Here is a 21,130-nt window from a genome sequence, read left to right on the forward strand (position 1 = left end):
TTAACACTGTTTAGTAAAACTAGTCCAATGATGGCACATCAACCATGCTAACTGTCATGCTGAGGTGAGAAAGTGATGACTGGAATTAAAAGCAGAAAGTGAGAGACACAGACAGTGTAGATGTGTAAATGTGTATCCATCTGTTCATCACACATTCACGCACAGACACACGCAGAGACACACACACAGACACACAGACACACAGACACACACACACACACACACACACACACACACACACACACACACACACAGACAATATCTAAATGCCATACATGGTAAAATGAAAGAAGAGAAGAGAAGAGAAGAGAAGAGAAGAGAAGAGAAGAAAAGAAAAAGGAAGAGAAAAGAGAAAAGAGAAAAAGAGAAGAGAAGAAACATGTGACGAGAAGAGAAAAGAAGAAAAGAGAAGAGAAGAGAAGAGAAGAGAAGAGAAGAGAAGAGAAGAGAAGAGAAGAGAAGAGAAGAGAAGAAACATGTGACGAGAAGAGAAGAAAAGAGAAGAGAAGAAACAAGAGAAGAGAAGAGAAGAGAAGAGAAGAGAAGAGAAGAGAAGAGAAGAGAAGAGAAGAGAAGAGAAGAGAAGAAACATGTGACGAGAAGAGAAGAAAAGAGAAGAGAAGAAACATGAGAAGAGAAGAGAAGAGAAGAGAAGAGAAGAGAAGAGAAGAGAAGAGAAGAGAAGAGAAGAGAAGAGAAGAGAAGAGAAGTACTGCTGTACAAGCTGCACATTGACTACTCTAAAATATATCCAAGTTCCATTTCTATAGTAGTCCTTTGATAAGATGTTCACAAGACCCTTGTGTGTGAGTATGTAACAGTTCGGGTTCAGGCCTCCTGTCCCTCAGTCTATTACTGTAATTACACTAGTCCATCATTTTTAAATCCAATCAGCCACTAATATCTCGGGCGGTAAAGCCTAAATGAAATGTTTACTCTAATCGATGCTGTAATGACAGCCATATAAAAAAAATGCCCATGATTAATTAAGGCTGTATGTTGGTGCCATTGGCCTTTGGTCATTCTATAATAGTTACTAAGACTGACAAGAGAGGGCTTTAAATAAATAAACACACAAACAAACAAATAAACAAATAAAAGTTCTCCATCTTGTGGTCTCCTTAACAGACCTGATTTGATAAAACCTGTATGTGTATGAATAGCATTAGCTTATAAACTCTATTGCCTTATTGCTGGCTTTGATTGATCCGAATTCATAACTATCATCAATCGATTTGTCAGCACAGCTGCAATTTTTTTTTGCCCTCTCAGAAATGCCAAGGCTGCAAATAGAGCTCATTAGCAAAGACGAATCCACAAACTGTCAGAAATCAATTTCCATTATGGAGAGCTAGATTTACGGCTTTTGCTATGGGGGGAAAAGAAGGAAACTGTAAAAACCATAACATCATAATACAGTCGGAAAGGATGGCGTGGTGAAAAGAGAGGATGGTGTGGTGAAAAAAAAACAAGGAGACAGAAAAAGGCATGAAATGGGAACATGAAGGATTGGCAAAGCCGTGCTGTTATCATCATCATCGTCGTCATGATTGACTTTATTTATATTTACAGGACAGGTTTATGACCTTGATCCTAAATCGTAAAACTCCCTCTCAGGAAAAAAGGTCATGCTTAAGTGCACCTTCATAAACAATTCATAACGCTCGCATGACACCACCGTAAAGCATTCATAGGTCCTCGCCAATTTGTTCAAGAAGGACGCATCAAAAATACATTATGGTGCTGTCCGTAGTGCTCGTGAGCAAACGGATATGTGCGTAAAAGCACATATACAGACAGATCTAAGAATCGGATTGGTCTATAGAGAGTCATGACTGTATTTCAGAAGATTTCATGTCTCAGCAGCTTTTGGATAAATTACACAATACTAGTCATTCAATGCTTTAATCCCCCCTGTCTTCTTTCTCCTGAGCGTGCACGAGTATGTGATGGATCTTTTGTACTTCTCATTAGGGCCTAAGCACTCTAGTCGTATGAGGAATTAACAAGTGTGATGTGAATGAAATGTAACCTTAATAACACAGCCGTTCTAATTTACATGAGTGGATTATGTTAATATGGTCATAATTCACAAACTCCGCCGACTCACTAAAGCGCTTATTCTCCACGCTGCAATTAAATCGCCTTACGCGGTGACAAGCGCGCCGTAATGACACGCGGCCCCGGTGCGCCTTCAATTAAGGTGAAGCTTTTAATGTAACGGCAACAGGACAAAATGGGGACATGGAAGGGGGATCGGCATTCGTTCAGACAGGAGATGGGCAATGTTTTTTGGGTTTTTTTTTTTAGTTCTATTTGAATTGCCAAAACATCATGGCCAAGCAATTAAAAGCTATAAGATGCTGATCACTGACAAGAAACCTCTCCAGAGAGTGAGCAGTCAATATGTAAGCTGCTTTTCTTTAAATTACAAGCTGTAATACTGTTTACTCTCGATGCGTTCTGTCCTGTTAGTGTTGGATGTAAATCCCTGAAGTGTCTCTTGAGGTCAAAGTCTTGAAACCTTCTCTTATTTTCTTCTCTTTTTTTTTTTTTTACATTTCTATATCTACTTATGTAGTGGTAACTTAAAATAAGGCAAAAAAATTTATAAATAAACAAACCATTTTTATTGCTGTGAATACAAAAAACACGCCCCTGTTAAATTAGCGATGCTGATGAACACCAAATAAATATCAACTAGATCCGTCTTGACATCTTCATGATTAGATCTGACTCCTGTAGTCGATCGAGCGCGAACAAAGCACGAACAGGACTTCTCTCTCAGAAGGTATAGATCAAGAGAAGAGCAAAATTTCGAATACATAAATAATGAGTAAAGAAATTAAGGCAACCTTAGGGTTACATTAAGGTAACATTACTAAGAACCCTTCTTAAACACAAAAGAGCTAGAACGAGATATAAAAGAGATATTAGTAGGGCTGTTATGAAACCTTCTAAAACTACAGGAATATCTGCTAAGTGCTAAAAAGAAGTCTCTTCACGAAAGGGCTTTGAGGCAGGGTGGCTAGACAGAAACCCCTCTCACCTAGTTTATTTTGCCAAAACATGTTTTGCCAAAATGTGTTCTGGTCTAAGGGGAGAATTTAGTCTAAAATCTAAACCATACAGTATGTTTGGCACAAAAACAACACAGCTTTCCGCTAGGCAAACAGCATATTGGTACCAAAAGTATAATGGCAGACTGGCTTCAATGTTTATAGGAGGTGGTAACCTAATGGTTAAGGCATTGGATTTTGCATCTGAATCTCATGAGTACAATCCCAGTCACACTAAGATGCCAATCCTGGGCCACTTAAGAAAGCCCTTAACCCCATAGCTGCTCAGTTGTATAAATGAAACAAATATATTGGGTGGTATCAAAATGTTTTGAGAATAATGGTGCTAAGTGGTGCTATTCTTACCACATGCGTTACCATGTCTGCTATTTCATCATGGGCAGCAAGTTAGAACAAAGTGCAAACGTGATAATGTACGTGAAACTGGGCAAATCTGCCTCGGGGACATTTGACATGACATATGTTTCACATCATTGGAAGATGACTAGAGATCAGGAAGACCTTTAACGAGCTCAACCCCCGAAAATGTCGAAATCATTCGGCAACTTGCGCATGATGATCGGCGGGAAACAATTCTCATGATCTTACTTTCGCACCCGCCCTACTCTCCTTATTTGCCTCCTGCTGACTTCGCCCTCTTCCAGCCCAAAGGTCACCATTTGCAAAGACATCCAGGTCACATTTCAGAAGTAGCAGTGGGTGCAGTAATGCAGGGGGTGCTGTATTGCTGTGCAAGGGGACTATTTTGAAGGTGATAGTGTCTAAAGGTAGATAAAGTACTTTCTTGTAAACAGAGCTAGTCTCGAAACTTTTTGATACCACCTTGTAAGTTCCTCTGGATAAGGGCGTTTTCCCAAATGCTGTACCATCCATGTCAGTTTCGGTTTAAGTCTGTGTTTCTTTTTTCTTTTTATTGGGATTTTTGAATATCATTCAGTAGACCAGTTTGCTGTCTGTTGATTCATTTATCTTCAGTAAGTGCTTCATCTTGGTCCAGATTTTTAACCCATCACAGGAACAATGAAAGAGAGGCAGACTTGCTGGATGGGATGCAACACACATTCACACACTTATTTACACCTAGAAGCAATTTCATCCCAACAATCCAGCAACCAGCATGTTTTCACTTAGGTGGAATAACCTATTGGAAACCCATATGAATACAGGGACAGATGTGCATGTGGCACAGACAGTAAACTCTAGATCAAATTTGAAAGGCGGTACATGTGAAGCAGCAACACTGTTGTTTTTCCTCTTATACAATGAGTGCTTGAAAACACACAGAGAGTTAATTTCAAATTAAATTCCAGATGTTCTACAGCTACTATTAGTCGTGTAGCCCTTTTAAGTAGATTACAATGTATAAGATCCTTTATAAAGCCACACCATTTCTTACAACAATTGTGTCTTAGCATGTGACTTGGTCTTTTCTATTGGTCTACAGTACATCCTCTGTCGCTTTCTTTCTGTCCCGCTCTGAGACTTCAATAATCATTGGATGAGTTCATACACATCCACACAGTTAGGATTTGTCAATAGACATTTCTGCCGCTCTGGATCAATTACACCCACTGCTGCTATTCTGGACGAGAGCTCTTCTGGATCCAAAGTTGATCTCTTTTTGAACTTTTTTTTCTATCTCTGAATCTTGTAATTCTCTATTTCATTGCACAGCTCCACTCTTCTCCTTTTTGTCCATAGATCATCATTTAATGCTTATGTTTTTTTTTTTAAGTCCAACATTCTGCACTAAGTTGAGCTAATAATAAAAAAATAAAAATTAAATAAAAAAAAACACACAAAAAAAAAAAAGTTGCATAATGGCTCTGGGGATTTGAAAGACAAATTTGCTGGGCTGCTCATTTTAATTGCACTAAAAACATCACTATGAATGATGACTCTCCTCTGAGAGTTCATTACACCATAGCTTGTTTTTATTTTTTATTTTTTATTTTTTTTTTTGTTTCTCTTAGCAATGCGTCCCATATGGCTATGAACACACAAGCACACAAGTGTCTAACATTCATAGTCATTCAAATATCACTTCAGCCTTGTGGCCTTGAAATGAAAGATTTGGGCTGTTTTTTTGTTTGTTTGCTTGTGTTTTTTTTTTTTTTTGCAGTCTTTACTTCTTTGTTGAATGGTAATCATCTCCCAAAGAACCAAAACAATTTATTATGGCTCTTGCTCAATCTCATTTACACAAACAGATGTGCAGAAGAAATGTGTTCATTTCATTTAGCTGTAAGAGACATAACATAGAGTGTAAGAGAGAGAGAGAGAGAGAGAGAGAGAGAGAGAGAGAGAGAGAGAGAGAGAGAGAGAGAGAGAGAGAGAGAGAGAGAGAGAGAGAGAGCGAGAGAATGCAAACTATTGTGAGGTTAATAAATCTTTCTTAGTTAAACTGCACCTACCGTGACATGAAAGAAGAAGTCCTCTTTCTAAATTGGTTTTGCACTCTCAAATTACTGCCAATTATTAATCGGTTTTGCCCATTAATCGGCACCGATAATTAATTGCTGGACCTATCGGCTATCGGCAAAACTTTATACCGATAGTTTTTCCGGGTAGCATCCATTACTGTTATTACAAAACGGCCACTAGAGACAAATCACTGACCCCACGGGCTGTTTGTTTTTACGTGAGACTGCACGCTGCATTGAGAAAGCACGGTGCATGGAAAGCGCTATACTATATTTATTATTTATATAAGTATATTTATTAATATAATTCATATATACATATTTATTTACATTTTGCACATTTTAATGATTCAATACTTTTTTGGTGATAAAAGTAACAAATTTATCAGCCATCGGCAAATACGATCGAATCTAGATACCAGTATCGTGCCAATCCACTATCGTTCGAACTCAAATTGTCACCCTTCACAAAAATAAGCAAAACTGGTTGCATGGAATGATTACACAGTGATTCAATTAGTAATTCTAGGCTCTCGTTGCCGCCATAAATATCACTACTGCTTAGTTTAAAATTAACGTGATAACAAAAGGTCATTCCTAAAACCTAATTGCTATTAATTTTTTTCCTTATTCCTTTTGTTTTCAGTTCCAAAGAAAGTTGGCCCTGATTCGACAAAAACCTGGATAAACATGATAGAATTAAAGTAAATTTAAGAGCCTGAATGTGTTTTAATGAGTATTACCACCTTCTGTGTGCTTAACAGAATAATAAGAATGAATCTAATTGTCATAGCCGAGTTAACGCCTGGGAACACTGCAATTACTCACTGTATGTCGATATTCAGTATGTTAAATGTATTCTTTTCCCCGACTGCATTAGAAATGCAGCAGTGCAGAATGCCAGAATTCATTTATTTTTAACAGGACTTCCATCTATACTGGGCCCCTTTTTTTATTCGCTCCACCTACTCTATGGGCTAAAAGTAATACGAGGACAAAAACCTACCCCGAAATAAAATGTTTAGCACTGGGTTCGAAATCTATTAATAACGGACCGAATGCATCGATGGAGGAACATCACCATCACTGGGTATCTCCCATGGTGCTGCTCTACCAGCATTTTTTTTTTTAGCCTCATGTTCTGTGGTTATTTCAAGTCAGAAAGTAACTGGAGTTCAGGTCGGGTGATTTATTTAGTCTGTCAAGAATGTTTCCATTTTTTATTTATTTTTTTACTCTCAGCTTCTTTTCTTCTGTATGCTTTGTGTCATCATCCTGCTGTAAGGTGAAGTGCCATCAAGCAAGCTTGGAGGAATTCCAGGGACAGTTTGAACTTTTGTACTCTTTCATTCTGGATGGTGTTGTTGACATCTCATCATCAGTAAAGACAAGACAGAAGATCCATTGACAGCCAGACTTTACCCATGCCTCCAGGTTTCAAGTCTACATCCATGGCACTTCGCAGGAAAAATTAGCGAGCTATAACCATTCTGTTCTTGCAACTTTCCAGCTGTCAAGCTGCTTTTCATCCCAGCAAGCCGAACTTCAAGCTTCCCCCGGAGAGTCACTAACTGCTTCAAACAAAAACACTCTCGGAACACTAACTTTTCCCAGTCCAGTCACTACATCTTGGTCTTAAAAGCCTATTGTGTCACATTGTTTAAACTTTAAGTTGGAAACTGCCACAAAAAAAAAAGTATATACACAACAAGTGCAGGCAGCCAATCAGATTGAAATCTTTCAGCTCCTGAAGCTCGAAGCCAGAAAAGTGAATGGTAGCATACACTCTCTGGGCTTGAGAACTCTCAACTCTTGTCTTAACGAATGAATACCAATAAATGAATTGAAGATCCCGAATAGTGAGATTCTTTACCAGACAACAAATCGACACACCACTTGGAATAGTACGATTAGGATTAAGAATCTGATGAAATGCCAAAACTAATGCTGTTCACAAATCTGAACTAAAACGTGTCTTTTTTTTTCCCCCTCTAGTAGCACAGTATGTTTTTTTCTAAAGTTTTACAACTTACTGATGCAAAAAAAAAAAAAAAACAGACTTAGAGAGTGAAAGCTCTTTCCACATGTTTAATGACCTTTCTTGATCTCTTTATATCTTTCTTTGAAATAGAGATATAAAAACTGTAGACAATACAAAAACAAAGCCTTTAACATAGTCTACTGATATTCCTTCTTATAAATGAATGATGATACAGTATTCCGTCTCTCTGCAGGCAGATAATAAATGAATGATGATGTGGGCCTTTACATAAAAGGCAAACGGTCTCTCGGATGAACAGCAGCGCTCTGTGAATTCGCCACTCCAAACATAATATTATTTATTTTTTACAAACACTATGTTTTTTTAATATATATAGCTTTGTTCATCGCTTGGTGGTCTTAGCTATATTTGTTAATTTATTATTTATAATCTATTAATTATGTAATTATATTTATTCATGAATAATATTCATATTTATTTGATTTAGCACAGTTTCTGTACTGTAATTTAGTACTGTCTTTTTTTATTATTTTTTGTAATAAAGTTCAGTAATATTTTACATGGAGTGTTTGTTTTAATCAAACTCATGGATAATTTGGATATTGCCAACTACGATCCAACCTGGCTATCGGTATCGGTAACTTAACATAGCCTAATTATTTGTTAGATTCACCAAAAGAAAGCTTCTAATCCATAAGAAAACAAATGTTTTGATTTTAATAGCGATGAATATGAAAAAATGCTATGATGATATCAATAACACTCGATATATATATATATATATATATATATATATATATATATATATATATATATATATATATATATATATATATATATATATATATATATATATGATTAGGATCTCAGAATATTCTGTACACCCCTCAACATTTCAGCAACCACTTTAGTATCTTCTATAGAACCTCGTGGCCTAAACAATGAAGCGGCTAATTAATGGATTTTTCCTGGGTTTTTCCCGGTTTCACAAACTTTAAGTCAAAAGACTGAGCCCCATAACATTAGACCAATGAAATTGCTGAACGGGTTCAGGTGAACCAATGAAATTCTTTATATTAAATCAGATGCGCTCCCACTGAATCGGGCCGCACCACATCATAAATATGGATGAGGTTCCTCTGACGTTTGACCTGCCGCTCACTCCTACTGTCTACAGGAAATGTGAATTATTCGTCACGCTGAATACAACCGGGCGTGAAAAAACGCACTTCACCTGTGTTCTGAGCTGCACGGCATCGGGAGAAAAGATTCACCGATGGTGATTTTTAAACGCACGACGACACCAAAAGATAAACTCCCGAGAGAAATAGTTGTGAAAGGAAGGAGGAAGACAGTGAACAATGACTTTCTTGGTAGGCTACTGTTTAGATACAAGCCGTGTAACAGACACTGTCTTTCGTTAAAGCCTGTGTGAAGTTCATTAGTTTCAGTGTAGGAACCTGCGGCTTATAGACAGGTGCGGCGTATTTATGTTTAAAATAAAAATCTTTGTCAAATTCAGTGGGTGCGGCTTATATTTGCGCTTTATAGTCCGGAAATAACAGTAGATATATTTGCAGCTTGTATAGCAGTATATATTTTTTGTTTCTTTAAAAATAACTACACAAATGACTTCCCCATAAGTGATCGTGTCAAAACTGTGTCCAAAATGTGAATATTTTGTGTAAGCACCATTGTTATCCAGCACTGCCTTAATTCTCCTGGGCAGGGAATTCATCAGAGCTGCACAGGTTGTTGCTGGGCTCCTTTTCCACTCTTCCATAATGACATCACGTAGCTGCTTCTTCACCTACGGCTTGAGGATGCCCAGGTGCTCAATAGGGTTCAGGTCTGAAAACCTTTCCATCAATTTCGCCTTCAGCTTAATCAGTAAGGCTGTTGTCATCTTGACAGTGTGTTTGAAGTCGTTAATATTGTGGAAAACTGCCATTTGGCCCAGTTTCTGAAGGGAGGGCATCATGTTTTTCAAAATGTCACAGTGCATGTGGAATCCATGTTTCCCCCAATGAACCGCAGCTCCCCAGTAGCAGCAGCACTCATGCAGCCCCGTGTGTACGTAAGACACAATTTTCTTGGTACTCCTTAACAGGGCATCGCCACACATGCTGGACACCATCTGAGCCAAACAAGTTTATCTTAATCTCATCAGACCACAGGACATGGTTTCAGTAATTCATGCTCTTGAACAGGTCGTCCTCAGCTAACTGTTTGTGGGCTTTCTTGTAAACCGGCTTCAAAAGAGGCTTCCTTCTGGGATGACACCACGACTTGTCACAGTGTACAGCGTACGGTCTGAGCGCTGGCTAGCGGACATTCCGCTTCTGCAACCTGTAAAGCATTCATGCGTCTGTTTTTTTAAGTTCTGTACTATAACTCATTTTGAGGGTGTTAGCAATCTTATAGCCTGGGCCATCTTAATTCTTATTCTTAAATCCTCAGAAAGTCTTTGCCATGAGGTGCCATGTTGAAAATCCAGTGGTCAGTATGAGAGAATTGTACTCAAAACACCAAATATTAACTGCTGTAATAAAAGATACACAAATTTGTATGGTCCTGTCAAGCAGACAAAAACATGAACGTGATGAACAGGACGTGTGACTTTGCACAGTTAAGCGATGTGAAGCTGTTATCGCTTAGGGTGTACTCACTTTTGTTGCCAGCTGTTTTGACAATAATGGCTGTATGCTGAGTTCTTTTCAGAGGACAGTAAATCTGTACTGCTATACAAGCTGCACATTGACTACTTTCATTTCTGAAATGTGAGGGGTGTACTTACTTTTGTGAGATAAACTATGCTCATTTGTTTGTACGCTGCATAAAAAAATAAACTAGCATTAGAAGGTATAATAAATACATTTAAAATCATGATAAAATCTCTACAATCATAATGGAGGTCACTCTGGCTCATGTCATTTTCTGTTACAGCCTGACCTGACCCCCTTTGAAGAAAATAAATATTTTGTGGCCCTCACGGAAAAAACTTTGGGAATCCGTGCTCTATAGCTTTCTGTGACCCAGTGGAATCCACATCCAAACCTTTTACTTTGCTCACCAAATTTACACCAGCTCCTGTCTGCATCTTTTAGCATATTGTAATGTGACCTTTCTATCACCGGACCTGATGAGAGGCTCGTGTCTGTGTTTTTTTAGTTAGTGCAGCTTATATTAATTCTGATTTTGAAGGTTCTTGCAAACACGAAGCTGCCCTGGGCCACTGCGATTTCACTGGCAGCTGGGTTAGGATTTACCGTCTACCATTTTTTTTCCCCTGCATATAACGGATTAAGCACACATTTGACTTTTCACCCTACTCGTGTGCTTTGTTGTTTTCCTGATAGCGCTAAGTACACACGTCTATGCTATGACCTGATACAGAGGGAAATAAAGATTCTTCCATCGCGTGATGCAATGGTAACCCGTGATCATTCATCTCGGCGATATTCTCACACTGAGCTTATTTAGCTTTACATTTGCTTCCATTGTGTAGCGAACAGTGAATGTGTGGATGTGATTGCGTTGTACAGCCTCTCTAGACTTACTGTATCTATGAGTTTGTGAGCGGGGGGGGAGGGGGGTGGCGTGACAAAGACATTTCGGTGGGATAATAATAAGCCTCTTTTGTGTGCTTTACAATGTGGCTTGTGATAGGCACAGATCAAATCTGTATAGTGTAAAGTGTTCGCATTCAGTCTGCTTTATGGACCATGGAGTAATGACCTTTTATTGGGACCATTAGAAATTTAAACATATGGATAAACTGGTGAAGAAGAGAGATAGATAGAGAGGGAAGGGGTAGATTTCACTCACTTCATTTGCAAGAAAAGCTCTCTGTTGTTCTTTCTCCATTTCACGTTCTCTTCCTTTAAACCCTTTAAAGTCTGTCTCTCCCTCCCTGTCTCTCTTTCTTTGTCTTTCTCTGTCTCTCGCTCGCTATCCTCGGCCAGCAGCACTTCTGAATGACTGCTTGTATAATGAACCAATTGTCATTCTTCCAGTGGGCCTTTTCTCTGTAACACCTTCTAAACTTGGGCCATTTGAATATTAGTAATTGGATCTTGAATGCATGGAGGTTTTGCTTACATATCGCACAATACCGCACAATCAAACCTGTAGTGCATCGCTGAATAACTGGTCATGGTTTGTGTCAGATATTTATCGCAGCTCTGGTGCACTTATGTATTTATACCAGAAGAGTCCGAGTCTACTGAGTCTCGCTTTCTTTTTCGGAGGTTTCTCGGATTAATGGGACTTTATCGAAGCCATCGAAATGCCATCCATTTGTCTTCGCTCTGTGTTCTAAAGATTGACCCACACGACCATGTCAATGCCCAGTCTTGTGATGCACGAAAGAAAAGACACTGAATGGCAGCACTCGGTCCCCTCTCGCTCATTCGGGGCGCCTGAGTGGCAGGTGTGAGCCAAATGTGAGTGTAACCCGGGCTCATGGCAGGAGCAGCATTAATAAATAAAGAGTGTGTGAATAGCTGTGTGTGTGTAAGTTTGCAGGTCGGAGAGAAGAGAATGAACTTCAGACTGAACCAAAAAAAGGTCTCCCCTACAGAGTCCTGGCATTCAACCTAACCCAACCACCCCCACACACACACACACACACACACACACACACATACACACACACACACACACACACACACACACACACACACACACACACACACACACACACACACACTTTCTCTCTCTTTCCTTCTAAATGTCCATCTGTTATTTTCCCTTGGGGTCGTATTATTCCTGCCGTCCAGGGGGTACTCTCCTGCTCTCTCTCCCTTTCCCTCGCTCTCATCCCTTTCTCGAACTCCCGAGCCAAGCCAGCATCCTCTCACAGATGCTTGGCGGCACCCTTGTTGGCCTCGGCCCGTCATTTTCAGCTCCAACTCAATACCGTGCTCCCTTCTCTGCCTACCGCCTGAAACCGGCCTCCATTTTGTATCAAAATCTGCCTGTGTGCTCCACTGCTTTGCAGCATTAATGGGCCACGGTTAGATGCAGCGATCCGGATATCACAAAAGTTTTGGGAATCGTCTACCTTGTTGAATTTCATGAATCAAATCATATCATTCAAAATAGTTAACCATTCTATGACCAATCTTCAAACTATCTCCACCTGGATCCATGTGACCATATATGCGCATTCCAAACGTACCTTCAACACAATTCCGCACTTCTTTACTGCGCTAGAATAGGAAATATAATGATTCTGTTCCACTCGTTAAGGTTAATGTTAATTATAATTATAATGCCGGCATTTATACTGGGTATTTGAAGGGGAAAAAATTATACATTTACATTTAAAACATTTAAACATAATATAAATACAACTCGTTTTTTTTTTTTTTTTATTAACCTAGCCCAACAAACAGTTTTGTCATAATATCTCATTCACATATCTTTATATATATATTTAGTTTTGATTATTATGATTATTATATAACAAATAAATAAACATATTTATTTCCTTATTTCACTACATTGGTACATACTGGCAATGGCCTACTAACTTATTGCCAATTCCCACATGCCAAAATCTCTCCCTCTTTCTCTCTCTCTCTCGGTTTGAGACAGAAAGAAATAATATTTTTTTTCAGGAAACTAGGCCACTTGACTCTAATTTGAATAAAATTCACATTTGCAGTGCACAAAACCACAGTAGGATCCAGAAATAGAGAGGTGTTGAGTGTTACAGGGCCGGTATGGGGATTTGTGCAGAAAGGTTTAGGTTCAGAAAGGTTTAACACACACTTTCTTACCTGCCTTGACTGGTATTGGTTGACTGACCAGCAGGAATATATACTATATGCTATATGCACAAAAGTTTGTAAACACCTGACCTAAAGATTTACTTTTTAAAACATTGCATTTGGGCCGTATTTGCTGTTATGAGAACATTCACTCTTCTGGGACGATGTAGATTTTGGAGTGCTATTTTGAAGATTTGTGTACATTCAGCGATAAGGGTGTTAGTGAAATCAGATACCGGTGTAGGTTGAGGAGGCCTGGCATTAAGTCGGGGTTCCAATACATTTTACAGTGTTCAGTAGGGTTAAAGTCGGAGCTCTAAAGCAGGCCAAATAAGATCTTCCACCCCAGCCCAATCAAACTATATCTTCATGGAACTGTCATGCTGGAACAAGTCTGCAGGGTTCCTACACATTTTGTATTTCAAAATTCCAGACTTTTCCATACTCAAATTTACAGACTTCCCTAAAAGACCATATCTAATATCTGAAATAGTGATTTTAAAATCCAACTATAACATGCGTTATAATCGCTGATGTATGTCTGAGCCAGAATCTTTAATGTTTTCCATGCGGTAGGGGGCGCTGTACTGTCATGGCAACTGCTGCCTCACAATGTAACAACCGATCACAGCTTTGAAGTTTCAGTCTAGCGCCGACCTTGTGGCAGCACTGAGAGTCTGCTCCTAACTCCATGAAAAAAAAAACTTGAAAATATTGGTACCAATTCTTAATTTAATATTTTAGAAAAAACTAATAGTGCAATAGTATAGAAACTAAAATATTTGTCAATACTCTTTTGTATTTTTCCCATATTACTCCAGACTTAAATCAAATTCAATACTTTTTCATTCCTTTTCACAATGCGTAGGATTCCTGAGTTTGAGTCTCCTAGTTCAAGTGATGGAAAAGTTTTATTTTAGCCCAAAGACATATTATAACTATAACTGTGTGCCTACAACTTTGTGGTGAGAAAATTTAGGAAGTCACACTTTTGTCCTAATACAATTGTCCATATATCTTCATGCACCTCATTGTTATTATTAGTGATTATTGCATTCAGAGGTGGCAAAAGTAAACTTTACTCAAGTGGAGGTTCAGATATTGTGTTTTAAAAGACTCTGGTAAAAGTTGAAATACTGACTACACTTTTGCACTCAAGTTTAAGTAAAGAAGTTTGAGCTCTGACACGTACTTAAATAAAAAGTAGCCATTACTACTCCCTGTTTAGGTGTCATGCTGGAAACTCGACCTCACAACATATTATATCAAGTTTTGTTATCTAATAAATGTCTCCAGTCTGAACAACCATCATACAAAAACACAAGCAGAGAAAAGATGATGGTGATCAGGTGATCAGAAATGAATGTTCTCAGTCATGTTTTCATCACCGACTCCCTCTGTCTCATCCACGTTAACCACAAACTTCTTGTTGACTTCTGCCCTGCTTGTTAGCTTCGTAAACTAGCCTACGTCTGTGGTGTGTGAGAGCCGGGAAATGATACACCAGTGGTATATTGGGAAAAAAAAAAAAAAAACGCACAATAACAAGAAATAGATTAAAACTAAAGTAACGAGCCTGTTTTGAAAATGTAGGAAGCAGAAAGTACAGAAATTTGTGTAAAATATATAATGAGTGAAAGTAAGAAGTTATAAATATAGAAATATAAGTAAATAGAAAAGTAGAGTACTCATACCAAAAAAACTACTTAAGTACAGTAACAAAGTGTGTACTCGATTACTTCCCATCTCTGATCGCACACATATTTAAATGTACAAGATATTTTATACACCCAACAAAATCTAATTACAGTCAGTGTTTTTTAGAGCAGAGCCTAAAAAAGTGTACATATCACACATCTGATTTAATAATACAAATTAAACAGATGCTTGAAAAATTCAGATGTCCGTCTGTGTTTTCCATTTATAACAGGAGATTGTATTATAAAACCATGAAATACATTTGTGTCCATGTTTCAGTTGTCGGTAAACTAATGTTCAATCTCTTAAGTCACGGTTTTCTTATCTACAGTTTACAGTATTAAAGAATAAATAAATAGGATTATATGTGTAGTTTAGTTTACTAGTCAACACACAAACTGCGACACTAAAATAGTGTATAGAACAAAGTAAAAGCTCTATCTATTTATATATCAACGATTGTAAGATTCACCGATTCCTATCGGTGACTCGGCATTAAAGTTAACGATGTGATGCATCGGATAAAAAAAGTGTGCATTGATACATTTGCATTGCCAAAAAAAAAAAATTGTATTAATTAAAAAGTGACAAATATTCAAATTTCAAACCAATATTCTAATATTTAAATTTGTGACCAATATTTTTTAGTAGTTATAATAGTTTGCTGCTGCTACGTGAATATGACGAATCACGACGCTACGGAGACCGAGGTGTGTCCTAAAAGCCACATAGAATACAGATTAACATGGCAGAGGTAGATTTGCGTCTTCCTGGAGACGGAACAGGAGAAGAACGTCTGGTTTTATTTCATCTTTTTTTCTTTGTCTTCTGTTAGAAGTCAGAAGGCACTTAGGTAAATTGATTTGCTGTTTGTCTAAACCAAATGAATAAAAGGGAACTAAGTGTACCATATTGAACTGCATAGCGTCATATTTTTTTAATCGTATCGACTCGCACCAGTAGCTGCTACATACGAATCTTTAACGTATCGTATCGCTGGCTATACATATACACATTCATATACAGTGTCTGTCAAAAGAGTCTTTTATGGTTTTTGAGACACATGCATATTCCATTTGTTTATATGCAACCTACAAGAAAAAAGGCAAAAAACTAAATTCAACATTAAACTAGGAGAAAGTATGGTGAATGGATGAGTCCAAATGTAACATTTTGTCCCAGAAGAACTAATAAGAGATGGAAAACAGGAGAGAAGATGTTATCAGACTGCCTAACCCCAACAGCCAAACGTGGAGGTAGACGCTTAATCTTCTGGCGTTGTTTTGGAGCAGGGAAAGTTGGAGGCTTATTCCGGGTAAAAGAAAATCTGAACCAACATGGCTACCATTCCATAGTTCAACATGTCTGGACTGCAGCTCATGGAAATATAGAACAAGACAATGATCTGAAGCATATCTAGTGGTGAGTTTAACATCTAGACATTTGTATATATGTTTGGTCAAAGTAAATGTTTATACTATAAATCACCTCGTTTGGTGCATATATGTACAAAAGGAAAATGCAAGACCACATGTTTCCAACTGTGTGTGTGTGTGTGTGTGTGTGTGTGTGTGTGTGTGTGTGTGTGTGTGTGTGTGTGTGAGTGTGTGTGTGTGTGTGTGTGTGTGTGTGTGTGTGTGTGTGTGTTTTGACATGACCACCCATTAACGTACCTTTCCTGATGCTCTTGGTCACGTCTGTAAGCAGTAAAGAAAAGGAATAAAGATAGACAGCGAGAAAGAGAAAAGGGAAAAACAAGATAGAGAAAGAGAGAGAGAGAAGGGGAAAGAAAAAAAGAAACATCAGCACTTTGTCACTGAGTGTACAGTAGCTTGGTGAAGAATGGCAGTAGTGGTAAGGTTAAGAATAGTCTCTGTTTATGGGCATACACTCATTTATTATATACTTGACATGAAGCAGCATATGACCATCCCTTCAGGACCTAAAGTTTGCACATGTTACATTTATAATTGTCAGTATTCCCTATAAAGTAAGAGCTCGAGAATAGGAGAGAGAAAGAGAGGGAGAATACGTGTGAAAAAGAGAGAGAGAGAGAGTGAGAGAGAGAGAGAGAGAGAGAGAGAGAGAGAGCGAGAGGAAGAGACAGATTCTCAGAAGCTACTTCAGCCCACATGCACCTCACTGAGGTAATTTTCCTCAAAGATCTTCAAACACATACTGTAGGCACACAAACACACACACGCAAGCGCATGCATACACGCTGTGAAATATGAGTCTTTCCGAGTGCTTTATTTTCTCCTCAAAACCAGTAATGGTTACAATGAGACAGCGAGTAACAGAATCAGACCGTCCTATTTGCCATATCCTCAAATTCTCCACTCCACACTGACATTCATTTCAGAGTAAATATATGAAGCTGCTATTTTCATGCAAGCACTTCTCTCAGCTCTCTCTCTTCCTCTCTCTCTCTAAAAACTCCCACAGTCCTGTTCCCACACTCCTTTAGTGCATCCAGGGACATCCTGTATCTCACACACCGGTCTGTCTGTCTGAAAAGTCTAGGCTTACATCATGCCAAGAGAGAAAAGCGTGAGAAAAGAGGTCGCGATTAAGCAATCAGGAGATTCGGTGATAAAATAACAAACACTTTTTGAATACACAAACTGGTACAAAACACTCTGGTATGAAAATGCAGAAACGATTCTGAACGCAGTTATACTGTGGACATGTACGCTATACAGACAAAAGACACTTGAGCATAAGTTCCAGATGTGTTTTTCGGACATCCCTTTCCTTTTTTTAGTACTTCAATAACCTCCACTCTTCTGGGAAGATGTTCCACTAGACTCTGGAGTGTGCTTGTGGAGATTTGCGCTACAAGCACGTTAGTAAAGTCAGGTACTGATGTGGGTGAGGTGATTATTCCAGTTAATCCAAAAGGTGTTCAGTAGGGTTGAGGTCAGAGCTCTAGAGCAGACTATTCAAGATCTTCCACTCCAACCCATGTAAAGCATATCTCATGGAGCTGGCTTAGTCATGCTGGAGGTGTTTGGGTCGCCAAGATCAAGTGAAGAAAAATTGTATTCTAACACATCCAAAGGCATCCAGTACAACTGTGTGCCTCCAAAACAGGAAGAACCACATATGGTTGGAAAAGTCAGGTGTCCCAATTATTTTGTCTATAGTGTATATTGTGTAGAAATATCGTACAGAGCATGTATAAAGATCTCAAGCTGAGCCAACTTAGAAGCTATCAAAAGGAGACTAAAGGTAGAGCACTTTGCCTCACAAACTACAAAAAAAGACCTAAGGGCCACAGCTGGAGCAACACAATATCAGTAACACTGGCAAGTCATGTTGGTTATAATAATAGGAAAGTGAGAGCATGAGAAGGGTGGGAGGCTGGAAAAGAAGATTCCCAAGAGCACAGTGGCCCTCTATAATTCTCAAATAAAAGAAGTGTGACACAACCAGGACTTTTCCAAGAGTTGGTCACCTGGCCAAACTGAGCAATCGGGGGAGATGGGCTCTAATGAGAGGTGAAAGAGGGCCCAATTGTCACTGACAGATACTGTTCTGTGCTTAATGGCAGAGTGGCAATACAGAAGCTTCTCCTCAGTGCAAAACCACATAGAAACCCGCTTGGACTTTGCCAGCAGGCACCTGAAGGACTCTCAGACTGTGTCAAACAAGATTTTCTGGTCTGATAAAAACCAAGATTGATCTCTGGAGAACTGCTCACTGCCCTGCTCATCATTTTAACAAAACAATCCCATAAGTGAAGCATGATGGTGGCAGCATCATAATGTGGGGTGTATTTCTGCAGCAGTGGCTTGTCAACTGGTCAGGGTTGAGAGTAAGCTGAATAGAGCAAACTACAGAGATATCCTCAATAAAAACCTGTTCCACAGCACTCAGGACCTCAGACTGGGACAAAGGTTCTCCTTCCTACATGAAAACACTCCTAAACACACTGCCAAGACAACACAGGAGTGACTTAGGGAAAACTCTGTCAATGTTTTAGAGTGGACCAGCCAGATCCCAGACTTGAACCCAATTGAACAACTCTGGAGAGACCTGAAAGTGACTGTCCACTGATGCTCTCCATCCAACCAGACCAAGCTTGAGGTGAATCGGCATGGCAAATAGCAGAAAATCCCCTATAACAGGGTGTGCCAAGCTTGTTGCCTCGTGCCCAAAAAGGCTGCAATTGCTGCCAAAGGTGCTTCAACTAAATACTGAGTAAATGATCTGAATACTTATGTGCATTTGATATTTCATTTTGAATGTGATATTTCACAATTCTAGAATTCTGTCTTTACGGTTTTCACTATTATTAATATGGGGTACTGCATAATTTACTGCATACATAAAAAAAAAGATAAATAAATAAATAATAATAATAATAATAATAATAAAAAAAATTATATATATATATATAATTCTCCCGTGGGCTCACCACCTGCAGGAGGTACCGTAAGGGACGGTGCTGTGAATGAATTAATGAATATATATATATATATATATATATATATATATATATATATATATATATATAAAAGAAAAATTTATATATATATATATATATATATATATATATATAGATATATATATATATATATATATATATAATATATATATATATATATATATATATATATATATATTTTTTTTTTTTTTTTTATTATTATTATTTCATAATAATGTGTGTGTGTGTATCAGCGGAATGTAGAATGAAGAGGACGTGTACATGGATATGAATATATTACACTTTTATTTATTATACTACTAGTGCAGGTCAAATAGAATAAAAAATATTGACCCCAATAAAAAAAAAAACATCATAGATTTCCCCTTTGCACTGCAGTTCCCATGGTGACTAGTGCCATGTTCTCAAGTTTGTTGGTTTTTGTCATTTGCTTTTTATTATGTGCACCTGTTCCATGTTAGTACTTTAATTCCTGTGTCTTTGTTAGTTTCCGTGAAATGCATGTGGCAGTGCTGTACTGCTGTGTTCTTGTATTTCAGTGTTTTCTACTTTTCGCTCCTGCTCATGTTTTTATTTAGGATTATGGATTTCCTCTTTTTTGATGCCTACATATAAGTCTCAGTGTGTTGGCTTGATGTTTCATTCTGTTTGTATGCCTCCCGTGTTTGTTTTACCTGCTTTTTGGAAATTTCATTTCATTATCATTAGTAGTTCTTCTCCTACACTTGTCCCCAGCCTAGCACGAGCTGAACAAACCAGACTCGCATCAGAGACTCCACCAAACGCACTGCCTGTTTTTGAACCCAGTTACCGGACCTTCGTGTTGTTTGAAGACTTGATGTGAATGAATGACAAAGGAAACGGTAGAATGCTTTCTACATTCCCAACCCTGAATCCGCCCTGTTATGGCTCAGCTCAGATGGACAGACGTGTGCCTCGGTATGCCTTGTCTTTTTAGAATAGAATAGAATAGAATAGAATAGCCTTTATTTGTCACATATACATTACAGCACAGTAAAATTTGTTCTTCGCATATCCCAGTTTTGCTTGGAAGCTGGGGTCAGAGCGCAGGGTCAGCCATGATACGGCGCCCCTGGAGCACAGAGGGTTAAGGGCCTTGCTCAAGGGCCCAAGAGTGGCAGCTTGGCGATACCGGGGCTTGAACCCCCGACCTTCCGATCAGTAATCTAGTGCCTTAACCACTGGAGCTACCGCAGAATAGGTATGCAGGAACCTGAGCTAGCATTACTAAGATCCCAAAAAGTCTTCTGATCGGCTTAAAAAAGTACAGAAGGAAAAAAAAATGTGTGCTTGAAAACTCTGCTAAAAGAACAAATGCTAGTGATGTAGCCCATGATGGATTAATATAATACAGATTATTATAGCAGTGGATGGACACAAGTACAAATACACCAGCAGGATGCTTAGTGACAGCAGAAAACTGGTGTCACGGTAAGCAATAAACTGTAGAATCCTCGTCATGTGAAAATGGTACAGTTTAATGATGTGCAACTGTTTGTTCGCGAACTTCAGTACAGTCGCACTAAATCATTCAATTAAAACGGTGCGAACAAACACTTAATCTAAAAGCAGCAAATAGCAGCAGTAAATGTAAACCATGACATTTTTACTACGTTGTTTTCGATGTTTGTATATTTATTGTTTATCTTCGTAACTGAACTAAATGTCTGCGTATTTTT

The 21,130-nt window shown here is 38.4% G+C and overlaps 1 protein-coding gene across 14 annotated transcripts in view; it reads right to left on the minus strand.

The window, feature by feature from the left end:
• Positions 1-21,130, minus strand: part of LOC310721142 (receptor-type tyrosine-protein phosphatase delta) — a 458,849-nt gene that overhangs the window by 333,021 nt on the left and 104,698 nt on the right. For all 14 annotated transcript variants that reach the window (XM_083532456.1, XM_083532475.1, XM_083532454.1 and 11 more), the window contains exon 4: positions 16,654-16,677. The gene's annotated coding sequence lies outside the window, so the exon portion shown is untranslated. The remainder of the gene's footprint in view (positions 1-16,653; positions 16,678-21,130) is intronic.

The sequence above is a fragment of the Silurus aristotelis genome, assembly GCF_946808225.1.
Source record: "Silurus aristotelis genome assembly, chromosome: 27".
Lineage (NCBI taxonomy): Eukaryota > Metazoa > Chordata > Actinopteri > Siluriformes > Siluridae > Silurus > Silurus aristotelis.